The 13808-nt window shown below is 38.8% G+C and overlaps 1 non-coding gene across 1 annotated transcript; it reads right to left on the bottom strand.

Annotated features, from left to right (window-relative positions):
- Window positions 1-612: 612 nt before the first annotated feature.
- Window positions 613-719, bottom strand: LOC126804625 (small nucleolar RNA R71). The gene has a single exon (XR_007673516.1). It is a non-coding gene; the product is annotated as a small nucleolar RNA R71 (small nucleolar RNA).
- Window positions 720-13808: the final 13089 nt, after the last annotated feature.

Here is a 13808-nt window from a genome sequence, read left to right as displayed (position 1 = left end):
CTTTCATATAAACAAGTACTATGCATGTCCGAATTTTCTAAGAAGACACAAGAGCTCAAGGATCGAATTCAAGCACTTAGAGATTTGAACAACTCTTTCATAAGTAGACCTTTGAATTTCGAAACATCTCCAAGCAATTCAATCTTAAACTCTTCACCTAGATTAGAAGAAGAGGAGGATCTTTCCTTTCCCTTCGCCTTCAAGTCAGACTTAGACACAATTGCGGGCCGTGACATAATTCATGTGGGTGCTCCAATGGCACTAAAGAATGCATTCATTCCTACCACCCCGGAATCACCTTCATGCATTGCTTTCACTCCACCTGATGAAGCTAACTTCTCCATTCCTGTTCAATTGCTTGGGCAGCTGCCTAAGTACTCTGGTTCATCAATGGAAGACCCTAATGTTCACCTTAGGGAGTTCTTGGACATTTGCAAGCTCCAATCGATTCATCACCTTTCTCAAGAAGGCTTGAGGTTGCTTTTGTTCCCATTTACCCTTAAGGATGATGCTAAACGTTGGTTATATTCTTTGCCTGCAGGAATCATCACTACATGGGACGAAATGACTAGGAGGTTCTTGAAGCAATTCTTCCCTGCTCAACTCACGAAAAGACTTAGGAGGGAGATTCAGAACTTCACTCAAAAGGATGCTGATTCACTCTATGAGGCTTGGGAGGAATTTCAGGAACTACAAAGGAAGTGCCCTCACCATGGTATTTCGTTGGATGACTTGGTGCAATTCTTCTATGAAGGACTCGACACCACCAATAAGAGCATGGTGGACTCGGCATGTGGCTGCACATTCATGAACAAAACCGGTCAAGAAGCTTACACCTTGATCGATGACTTGGCTGACAACAATCGCCAATTTAGTTCCAAGGAGAAGAGAGGAAGCAAGAGCCGTGGGGTGTATGATGTTGATGCAAGGAATCAGATGGCGACTTTAGAAAGGAAGCTTGACGTGCTAGTCAAGGCATTCAATGGTTCGAGCATCACCCCTCAAGCATGCGGCATTTGTTCTTTCAAGGATCACACTACTGACAATTGTCCAAATGGTGCAATGACTGAAGAAGAGTTGAACTTTATGGGGCAACAAAGGCCTAGGTACGATCCATACTCGAACACATACAACCCTGGACTTAGGGATCATCCAAATTTTCGTTGGAGCAACAATGCTCAACCATCCAATGCTCAAGGTCAAGGACCTCGTCCTTCAGGTTTGTTTGTGAGGCCTCAGGTACCTCAAGGTTCTGCTCCCTTTAACTCTAATGTTCATGGTTCGAATAATGCATCTTCACCTAATTATGATGAACTTTTGAAGTCTCTTGCTCAAGGGCAACAAAATCTAAACTCTGCTACTCAAGCATTAGTTACAGGTCAACAAGCTCATTCTAAGGACATAATCGGGCTTAAGAAGCAGATGGGACAAGTGATCGATTTCATGGGCAAGATCCATGAAGGAGGGAAGTTGCCGAGCCAAACTGAGCCTAATCCGAATGTGAAGGCCATGGTGACACGAAGTGGGAGGACTTTGGATGTTCCAATGCAGCAACATAAGAAGGCCGTGCCTTCTAAAGGTAAGGAGGCCGAGAAATACAATGTCAAAGACCTAGAGAAGGACCCTGCCTCCTTTAAAGCCAAAGATGCCGTGCCTCTACCAAAAGAAGATCGTGCTTGATCGGTTCGATTACTCGAGATCAATATTAACCCTGTAAGCATCGTTAGTAGTATAAAGCAAGAGGGTATCGTTCACAAACCGGGGATCCAACCAGGGTAAAGAATCACAAACATTTAACAACGAATTCATAAGAGTTTAAAAGATTTGAGATATATTTCGGTTCCAACAGAAAATAAACCTAAACTAATATATACATGTGATCAACCAACCAACACATAAGCAATTACCAAACAAATAACATAAGAACAAAGGTAACGAAATCTAATCTCAATTAAGTTCATGCCGTAAGGTTCATTATACATCCTAGAATCGGTTATGCAGTTAAGTTCCTCCCAAGGTTCCTAACTCAATGACACTTTAACACATTCGAACTCAGTCCCAACCTCATTCGAAATCTAACATACTTATCCTACCATGCAACTTCAAAGCCACGCATATTGAATTCATTAAGCATGTCACCTACTTAACCAACAATCATGCAATTCCAAAAATCACATAGAAAAGATAAACATATTCAAATGCACAAGTCTAACCGAACCTAGGCAATAATCGGTGAAGGTGACAAAGAACAAACAATTAATCAACTCCCAAGTATCAAAATCGTTTATAACTTTGGATTATTACACATGCGACGTCAACTTCCGGGTATCAATCACACACGTAAGTAAGAACACACCGAAAATCATTTAAATAAATAAACATAAACTCATGGCATAAAACCTAAAATCATTGAATTAAAATCGAAAACCTTAATTCATCATGTCATTCAAAAGTTACAAATATCTCATAGACAAGAATAAAAATATCTTTAACAAAACCTAAACATAAATCATCCAAGAACAAGCACATAAAAACCCGAAAACTTAACATGAAGATCAAAGAGTTACACTTTATAATTCTCCTCCCAAGGTTCCTTACAGAGGTAGCACGAGATCTTCAAGAGTATGGTATCCTAGGCTCCCAAGCTTTGGACAGAAAATATGATGAAGGGTGGTGAATTCGGATTCTATGATGCTTGGTGAATGAAAGTGTTTGGGCAGAGCTTTGGCAAGTCTTGTGAGCAAGGTTGATGATGTTTTTCTGTGGAATTGAGGTGCTATATATAGAGGAAGAAACCCAAGGGAAGATGGCCACAAAGTCCACAAAGTTGAAACCAAATTGGTTGAGGTTTCCTAGATTCGGCAGATCTGACCTTTGTCCCTTGTTGTGGACATAACTTTCTCTAGAAAATAGATATTGAGATGATTCCAACTGGCAAATTCAACTAGACTTCCGTTGCTTTTCATCCATATAAGGTACATTTTCTCAATCCTTTTGAGCTGTCCAGGAGAGCTCGTCAAAGTTGGATGATCTGCAGTGCCAGAATTCTGATTTCTATAAGGATTGCATATCTTTTGCATTAATTGCATATCTTCTTCCTCCTTTAATGCTGATTTATTTTGCACAAATTTCTTCCTTTGAATTAGGGAGGCATCAAAAGTCTTAATTGTTGCAGCCATGTTTGATTTTTCTTACCTTTCCTCATTAAATTTGCTGCATGCCTTCTTTGACTTTCTTGCCTCTTCTCATTTAATTTGCTGCATGCCTTCTTTGACATTCTTTGGTGCATGGATTTATGGATATTCTGATCATATTTGTGCTCTATATGCAGGACAAACAAGGTCCCAAGTTTCCCTCATAACCCTTGGATCAAAAGCAAATCAATGGCTGAGATAATTCCGACGAGCTCACCTGACCTCCGAGTAATGATTTGGTCATATCTCCCTGTAGGAATAAGATATTGATTTGATTCCAAATCCTACAGAAACTAGACTCAAAATCCTTTTTATCCATATAAGGTACGTCTTCTAACTCGATCGGAGCTATCCATGGGAGCCCGTCGAAGTTGGACTATGAATCTTGACAGCATTTTGATTTCTTGCATGGATTGAGCTTTTAAGTGTATTTTCTTCTCTTTCCTTGTGGAACTAGGATTGTTTTCCTTCTCCAACATGGATTTGTATTTCCTAATAAGAATAAGTATGTTAGAAACAAAGAAATACGAAAGGATGAATCCTACTCGAACAAGGAATCATATCTCAACAAGGATTATTAACACTTAGCACGATTTCATCATCAATTCATTCATAATTGATATAAGCTCTACCTAGACACTTATTCATACAAAAGAAACTAAAACCTACTAAATAAGAGGTAACAAAGAGTAAGAATAGGGCATAAACATATTAAGAACGTCACACTTTGTGCTCCTATCAGTGCTTTGCATGACAAAGGTAAGGATCCTAACTCTAGTGGTTTGGTTTCAACTAATGATCTTTCTCGTGTTCCCTTCCCTAGTAGATTCGCAAAGCAAAAGAAGGATGACTCTGATCAAGCCATGCTCGACATTTTCAAGAAGGTGGAAGTGAACATGCCTCTTATTGAATGCATACAACAAAATCCTAAGTATGCTAAGTTTTTGAAAGAATTGTGCACCAACAAGAGGATGACTCGAGAGAAGGAGGTTGTTACAATGAGTGAGACGGTTTCTGCCGTGCTCCAAAGGAAGCTACCACCAAAGCTTAAGGATCCAGGGAGTTTTTCTATCCCTTGTACAATCGGAAACATGACATTTGAAAAGATAATGTTAGACTTAGGTGCATCTATCAATGTAATGCTGCACTATATCTATGAGAACCTAGGTCTAGGTGATTTGAAACGTGATAATGTTGTGATTCGATTGGCTGATTGTTCCAACAAAGTCCCTTTGGGCTATGTTGAAGATGTTCTTGTGCAGGTTTCGAGCTTGATCTTTCCTGCCGACTTCTATGTCATAGACATGGAGCCAACGGAGGCAGATGACAAGGAGGTTCCTATCTTGTTAGGCCGCCCCTTCATGAGGACCGCAAGAACAAAAATAGATGTGTTTAGTGGATCACTCACCTTTGAGTTCGATGGTGAAGTGATTAGCTTCAACATCTTTGAAGCTATGAGGTATCCTCTTTCGGAGTTAAGTGATTGTTTTTCAGTTGACATACTTGATTCCCTTGCAGATAACTATCTAGATACCTTGACAAATGACGAGTTGGCACTCACTATTGCCCAAGGGGCCGGATTCACAAGTGATAGCTCGAACATTTCGGTGCTAGAAGCTAAAGATGCCGTGCCATCTTTCATTCATGAAACCGTGACCTCCCTTGAGGTTGCAAGTGAGGTAAGTTTTGTCTCTCCTAGTCCAATTCTCTTAACTACTAACAAGAATCTTCCTTCTGTGGTGCAAGCTCCGAAGCTTGATCTTAAGGTTCTTCCGGACCACTTGAAGTATGCGTTTCTAGGACAAGAGGATACATTGCCCGTGATCATTTCATCTGCACTAAATGAGGAGCAAGAAGAGAGATTGATTGAAGTGTTGAAGAGACACAAGACGGCAATAGGATGGACCCTAGCCGACATCAAGGGGATCAGCCCTACCATGTGTGTGCATCGAATATTGCTAGAAGATGGTGCCAAACCAACCAAGGAAGGTCAGAGACGCCTTCACCCACCAATGATGCAAGTTGTAAAGGATGAAATCACCAAGTTGCACGATTGTGGCGTGATCTACCCCATCTCGGATAGTAGGTGGATCTCTCCCATTCAAGTTGTGCCAAAGAAGTCAGGCATCACGGTGGTGAAGAACAAGGACAACGAGTTGGTACCTCAAAGGACGGTGACCGGTCATAGAGTTTGTATTGACTATAGGAAGCTCAATGCGACAACAAGGAAGGACCACATGCCATTGCCATTCATTGATCAAATGCTTGAGAGGTTAGCTGGTCACTCTTTCTATTGTTTCCTTGATGGATATAGTGGATACAACCAAATAAGTGTTGCGGAAGAAGATCAAGAGAAGACTACATTCACATGCCCTTTTGGTAAGTTTGCCTATCGTCGCATGCCTTTTGGTTTGTGCAATGCCCCAGGTACGTTTCAACGTTGTATGTATCACATTTTCTCCGAGTATATTGGTTCCAAAATTGAAGTTTTCATGGATGATTTTTCTGTCTATGGTGAAGATTTCGAAACTTGTTTAGAAAATGTTGAACTTGTGCTTAAACGTTGTGAAGAGACTAACTTGGTTTTGAATTGGGAAAAATGTCACTTTATGGTCACGCAAGGTATTGTCTTAGGTCATATTGTTTCATCTAGAGGAATTGAGGTTGATAAGTCTAAAATAGATCTTGTGCGTCACTTACCCCTCCCCACAAGTGTGAGGGCTGTTCGATCGTTTCTTGGACATGCAGGTTTCTATCGTAGGTTTATCAAAGATTTTTCCAAGATTGCGAGACCAATGAGTTCATTGCTTCAAAAAGACGTCCCATTCAACTTTGATGATGATTGCAAGCATGCATTCGAGACTTTGAAGAAGCTCTTAACTTCAGCACCGATCATGGCACCGCCGGATTGGTCCTTGCCATTCGAGTTGATGTGTGATGCCTCCGACTATGCAGTTGGAGCCGTGCTAGGGCAGAGGAAGGATAAGCAGCCCTACGCCATCTACTATGCCTCACGAACACTCAATGATGCTCAACAAAACTACACCACAACTGAAAAAGAACTTCTTGCCGTGATCTTTGCTCTAGATAAGTTTCGTTCTTACTTACTTCAATCTAAAGTTATTGTTTACACTGACCATGCAGCTTTGAAGTATTTAATGACAAAGAAGGATGCCAAACCGAGATTGATTCGATGGATTCTTCTACTCCAAGAGTTTGATCTCGAAATCAAGGACAAGAAGGGAAGTGACAATGTTGTGGCGGATCATTTGAGTCGATTGGTGAGAGATGCCGAGCCCTTGGCCATCCAAGAGAGCTTTCCGGATGAGCAACTCTTTCGAGTTGAGGTAAGTGAGCCATGGTATGCAGATATTGTTAATTATCTTGTTTCTAAGCAATTTCCGGATACTTTATCGCATGCACAAAAGAATAGACTCAAGGCATTAGCTAAGTATTATGTTTGGGATGAACCATACTTGTGGAAACATTGTGTTGATCAAATCATTAGGAGGTGTGTCCCTGAACATGAACATCACTCTATACTTACGTTTTGCCATTCTGAATCTTGTGGAGGACATTTTGGTTCACGTAGGACTGCTCTTAAGGTGCTCGAATGTGGTTTCTTTTGGCCTACGATTTTCAAAGATGCATATCATTTTTGCATGACTTGTGATAGGTGCCAACGTATGGGAAACTTAGGATCTAGAGATCAAATGCCTATGACATCGATTATATATGTCGAAATTTTTGATTGTTGGGGTATTGATTTCATGGGACCTTTTCCTAGCTCAAATGGTTACTTATACATACTCGTTTGTGTTGACTATGTTTCGAAATGGGTGGAAGCAAAGGCCACCCGGACTAATGATTCTCGAGTTGTTGCAGATTTCCTTCGTTCTAACATTTTCTCCAGGTTTGGTATGCCGAGAGTTATCATTAGTGATGGAGGATCTCACTTTTGCAACCGGACCATTGAGGCGTTGTTGAAGAAGTATGGAATTAAGCATAAGGCTGCTACGCCTTATCACCCTCAAACAAGTGGACAAGTAGAGCTATCTAATCGTGAGATCAAGAGAATTTTAGAGAAGTCTGTTGGACCATCACGCAAGGATTGGTCTCAACGATTGGATGATGCTCTTTGGGCCTATAGGACGGCATACAAGACTCCCCTAGGCATGTCACCATTTCGACTAGTTTATGGCAAGGCGTGCCATCTTCCTGTGGAGCTTGAACATCGTGCATGGTGGGCTGTGAAGAATTTTAACATGGACATTGATGAGGCCGGATTACATAGGAAGTTGCAATTGCATGAGCTTGAAGAGATTAGGAATGAGGCTTATGATTCGGCAATGGTTTACAAGGAGAAGACTAAGACATTCCATGACCGCATGATTAGGAAGAAACACTTTGTCGTTGGGCAGAAAGTTCTTTTATTTAATTCTCGACTTAGATTGTTTCCGGGCAAGCTCCGTTCTAGGTGGCTTGGACCGTTTGTTGTTACTAATGTTTTTCCTTCTGGTGCTATTCAGATCAAAAGTATGGTGCATGGAAAGGAATTCACGGTCAATGGACATCGCTTGAAGCCGTACTATGACAATTTCATGGAACACAATGTGGAGGAGACGTCTCTCCTTGATCCTACAGCAAGCAAGTGATGCTTTGGAGATAGTCTAGGCTATAGACTCTAAACTTAAGCCAATGAAGGAGCCATCAACGAGTGTTTGCATTTTCTTATCCCTTAACTCTTTCTAATTTTCGTTGCTTATCATATTGTACATTGAGGGCAATGTAAGTTTTAAGTGTGGGGTGGGGTATACATCATTCGTTGAATTCTATTGTTTGATGCTATGTGTTTCAATTTTGTTGTTTTGTTTTTCGATTTTTAGTGTCATTTTGGTTCTGTTTTTCGATTTTTATGTTGTTTTGTTTTTGTTTTGAGTCCTAGGTATGCCTTTGACTGTCTAGGATGAGTTGATCTTTGAATTTATGGTTGATAGATGATCATGATATTGAAATGAACTTCATTGTTATTTGATGGTTAATCGATGTGTAGATTTTGTACGAACATGTAGTAGATGAGGATTTTGAAACTTAGGTACAGAATGAGCATGTTCTTTACTTGTTTGAATTCATGTAACCTATGTGAGATTCGAGCCATATATATGTGCCTTTCTTTGGAGAGTTTTATTCTATCGTTTCTTGGCTTTATAACCTCATTACATTTATTTTGATCAATTCATATGCCATAGAATTGCAATGAACTAGAGATTGCTAGAACTTACTTTGTGAAACTTTCGAAGCTTTATGTCATAATATACTCTGATTTTGAAAAGGATTGTTGGATCTTTTTAGGATTTCCACCACTTAAAGCCAAAAAGCCGTATCCCTATTTGAGCCCTGCTTGGGACACCTTAGTGTTTACCCCTTTGAGCCTACGTTAAGCCTTTTCTTTCATTACCAACATGTTATATCCTTGCTTAGTATAGTTATATCTCTACCTTGTCTTTGAGGCTTGGCAGAGCCGATTCTTGGATGTAATATGGAGTGATGATTTGATTCAAGTGTGGGGTTATGCTATTGTATGTATGTTATGCCGTGAAAAGAGTATGAAAAAGAGGAAAAAATGTATTGATGCCGTGAGAAAAAGAAGAAGAAAAGTATATATACACGGTTTTGAGAAAAAAATGGAAAAGAAAGTATGATGAAAGATCTCGGCATGACATTGATTTATGTGAATTTGGAGTTGTGATGTATTTGTTGAAGGCTCAATAATGTTATACTTTAGCCTTTGTTCGTTTTCACAATGTTTAAAGTGAAGAATGGGTCCAACATGATGATATTTGGCCCTTGTTTTATGGAGTATGGCGACATAAGGTGGATGTTTTGCTCTGCTAAGTCTTGAGGATGACCTTTGTGATTCCCTTTACCTTGAAAAATATGTCAATGCCGAGCCTAAGCCATCCCTTCTCTAAAGATCCGCATGATTCTTAAAATGAGTAGTCCTTGATTTGTGGAGTTTGTTTCATAAGTAAGCATATGGTTTGGGTTCATTTGTGCATATGATTGGTATCTTTCATGAGGTTTTCGATTTTCACTATGTTCATAACTCTTGTGTGTGAAAAGCTTTTAAGCATATGCCATGTTCTTGAGAGAAAAGATTTGGAGTGCATATCCTATGTGAGTTGAATTTGAACTCGTTTTGAACATGTTGAGCTTAATTACACCTTTGTTTCTGCCATGTCTTACTTGTTAAACGAAATCTCATGTTTATTAACCATTGAATTCATCTTATCTATTTCGATTGAATGCTATTCTTGATGCTATGAGTTTGAAGATCTCTGAGACAAAATGTTGAAGGCATTAGAATGTTGTGTCGTTAGTTATAGTTGTATTGTTTTCGTTGATGTTTTGATTTCCCTTTTTAGTGATTGCTAAGGGACTAGCAAAGTCTAAGTGTGGGGCTGTTGATAGGAGCACAAAGTGTGACGTTCTTAATGTATATATGCCCTATTCTTATGCTTTGTTACTTCTTATTTAGTTGTTTTAGGTTCATATTTGATACATGTATGTTCTAGGTAGAGCTATTTCGATTTTAGATGATTTGATGATGAAATTGTGCTAAGTGTTAGAACTCCTGATTGAGCTAGGATTCCTTGCTCGACTAGGACTCTACTTTCCTATTTTCATTCTTTCCTATTCCTTAATCGACGATTTCTTTTCAGGAAAGACAAATCATATTTGGAAAGAAAGGAGAGTTGCCGAGTTGCATTCCTAGTTGAACAAGGAAATCATATTCGAGTTGAACAAGGAGAAGAGGAGGCCGGCCTAGCTACTCCTAGTTGGACCAAGAGATTGCCGAGCTGCCCTTTAGAGATTTCCCTATTGGACTTGGTTTCCTACATCAAGATGGATATGGAGTACATAAATCAAATCCATAACAAAGAGGATTTCAGTTTCCCAATTGGATTCTATTTCCTTTTAGCACGCAAGAAGGCTTCCTACACCTCTATATATAGAGGCCGGCCTCTCCATTCAGCAACATCATCAGCCCTACACACAAACACAGCCATAAGCTCTGCCGAATTCATCCTTCACCATTCCAAGAAATCCTAAAACCGATTCCATCATTCCCCACCTATCAATAGCCTTTCAAACACGCTTGTGAAGGAGGTTTCATCCATAGAAGTCTTGGCTACACTTGTGGATTGCTTGATTTATAAAGTGTAACCATGATTCACTCTTGTTTAATTTCGGTTTTGGTTTTGTTCTTGTTCATGGATGAAGTTGCGATTTGTTTAGAGTAGTCTTGTATCAATTTTGTCTATGAAATAGCTACTTGATTCAATTTATATAGAGGATTCGAAAATTATGTTTTGGTTTTATGGATTTCGGTTTTGGTTTCTGCCGAACCTAGCTTTTGAACAATTTCGATGCCTATATGTTATGACTATGCTTGTAGCATGATATTTAGGTTGTTGGATTAAAGACTTATGCTAAGAACATGGTTATTCTTGTTTATGTGATTTTCGAATTGCATGGTTGTTGGTTAAGTAAGTGACATACTTGATAAATTCAATGTGCATGACTTTGGGATTACAGGATTAAGATGAACATGTTAGAATTTCGATTATGGCTGCTTGGTTGTGATTGAATGTGTTAAGTGTCTATGTGTTTAGGTTACTGCTTAGAACCCTAAATGCATGATCCATCCTTGGTGATTTATTGCATAGTCTCGGCATGATGCTATAAGAAAGACATGAAGCTTGTTTCGATTCCCTCTATGTGATTTGTTTTGGTGATTGTTTATGTGTTGGTTGGTTGAGCACATGTATATATTAGTTTAGGTTTTATTTACTGTTTTTATGATTCAATCCAAAATCTATATCAAACCTTAAAACCTTTATGAATTCGTGTGAGTATTGTGATCCTAAGCCCTGGCTGGATCCCCGGTTTGTGAACGATACCCTCTTGCTTTATACTACTATGATGTGTTCAGGGTTAAATATTGATGTCGAGTAATCGAGCAATCATCAAATGGCGCCGTTGCCGGGGATCCATTAGAGATGGATCCCTAACTTTTACTACGAATTCATTGTGAATATTGTACATTTGTAGATTCTTATTCTTATTCTTATTTCGTATAACATATAGTAATGTATCTTAGGTTGTTGTTTTGGTGCTTGAGTGAATGATTGTTGTAGGTTGTAAATCGAACGGAATAGGTAAAGTCCATTTTGTTAATATTAGCCTTAACCCTTCATGCTAGCTCTCGAGTTTGCATGAGGTCGAGGGCGGCTTTTATTAACACTTGGAGATTTGTCTAACACATGAGGTTAAGTCCAGCTGAGTAAGGGGCACGCTCTTTTATTACTCTGGTGCATGGGACCAAAATTGGATCTCAGAGAACTACTGACTGACATACATCTCGGTGATGGAGTCGATAGGGAGTTCGCTCTCCGTAGTTCAACAAATGAGTCCTACCATGTTCACTATCTCTGATTGAGCTAAAGGCCTTCTGAAACAAAGACTTGATCTTGTGTCTAGGCATCCATACTTAGGCCGCACGTCCACCTTGATTTACAACTTAGAATCAATCGATCATTCAATCATTGAGATAGCAAAAAGAACTTGTGAATTGTATGAACTTGTGAAAACGTAAAGAACTAACACTTGTAAACTTGACGTAGTTGCCGTGTCCTTCCCCTTAAGTGTGCGTGTGTATGACTAAGGGAAGGCACGAATTTTATGTATCCATTATGTATTCTACTATACGCAAACGATGTAAAGATACACAATTGGAATAGTAAAGATACGCAAACGATGTAAAGATACTCAGTTTGAAAGAAACACACTCCCACACTTGCAAAACTCTCAAATACAATAGAAACTCGCATCAGAAGCCTTACAGAAAGATACTCAAACGAGAAATGAAAAGATACACAATTGGAATAGTAAAGATACGCAAACGATGTAAAGATACTCAGTTTGAAAGAAACACACTCCCAAACTTGCAAAACTCTCAAATACAATAGAAACTCGCATCAGAAGCCTTACAAAAAGATACTTAAACGAGAAATGAAAAGATACACAATTGGAATAGTAAAGATACGCAAACGATGTAAAGATACTCAGTTTGAAAGAAACACACTCCCACACTTGCAAAACTCTCAAATACAATAGAAACTCGCATCAGAAGCCTTACAGAAAGATACTCAAACGAGAAATGAAAAGATACACAATTGGAATAGAAAAGATACAAAAACGATGTAAAGATACACAATTGGAATAGTAAAGATACGCAAACGATGTAAAGATACTCAGTTTGAAAGTAACACACTCCCACACTTGCAAAACTCTCAAATACAATAGAAACTCGTATCAGAAGCCTTACAGAAAGATACTCAAATGAGAAATGAAAAGATACACAATTGGAATAGTAAAGATACAGAAACGATGTAAAGATACTCAGTTTGAAAGAAACACACTCCCACACTTGCAAAACTCTCAAATACAATAGAAACTCGCATCAGAAGCCTTACAGAAAGATACTCAAACGAGAAATGAAAAGATACACAATTGGAATAGTAAAGATACGCAAACGATGTAAAGATACACAATTGGAATAGTAAAGATACGCAAACGATGTAAAGATACTCAGTTTGAAAGAAACACACTCCCACACTTGCAAAACTCTCAAATTCAATAGAAACTCGCATTAGAAAGCCTTACAGAAAGATACTCAAACGAGAAATGAAAAGATACACAATTGGAATAGTAAAGATACGCAAACGATGTAAAGATACTCAGTTTGAAAGAAACACACTCCCGCACTTGCAAAACTCTCAAATACAATAGAAACTCGCATCAGAAGCCTTACAGAAAGATACTCAAACGAGAAATGAAAAGATACACAATTGGAATAGTAAAGATACGCAAACGATGTAAAGATACACAATTGGAATAGTAAAGATACGCAAACGATGTAAAGATACTCAGTTTGAAAGAAACACACTCCCACACTTGCCAAACTCTCAAATACAATAGAAACTCGCATCAGAAGTCTTACAAAAAGATACTCAAACGAGAAATGAAAACATACACAATTGGAATAGTAAAGATACGCAAACGATGTAAAGATACACAATTGGAATAGTAAAGATACGCAAACGATGTAAAGATACTCAGTTTGAAAGTAACACACTCCCACACTTGCAAAACTCTCAAATACAATAGAAACTCGTATCAGAAGCCTTACAGAAAGATACTCAAATGAGAAATGAAAAGATACACAATTGGAATAGTAAAGATACGCAAACGATGTAAAGATACTCAGTTTGAAAGAAACACACTCCCAAACTTGCAAGGCTCTCAAATACAATAGAAACTCGCATCAGAAGCCTTACAGAAAGATACTTAAACGAGAAATGAAAAGATACACAATTGGAATAGTAAAGATACGCAAACGATTTAAAGATACTCAGTTTGAAAGAAACACACTCCCACACTTGCAAAACTCTCAAATACAATAGAAACTCGCATCAGAAGCCTTACAGAAAGATACTCAAACGAGAAATGAAAAGATACACAATTGGAATAGTAAAGATACGCAAACGA

Source organism: Argentina anserina, unplaced genomic scaffold, assembly GCF_933775445.1.
Source record: "Argentina anserina unplaced genomic scaffold, drPotAnse1.1, whole genome shotgun sequence".
In the NCBI taxonomy this organism is placed as follows: Eukaryota; Viridiplantae; Streptophyta; class Magnoliopsida; order Rosales; family Rosaceae; genus Argentina; species Argentina anserina.
This window is presented reverse-complemented; position numbering and strand designations above follow the sequence as displayed.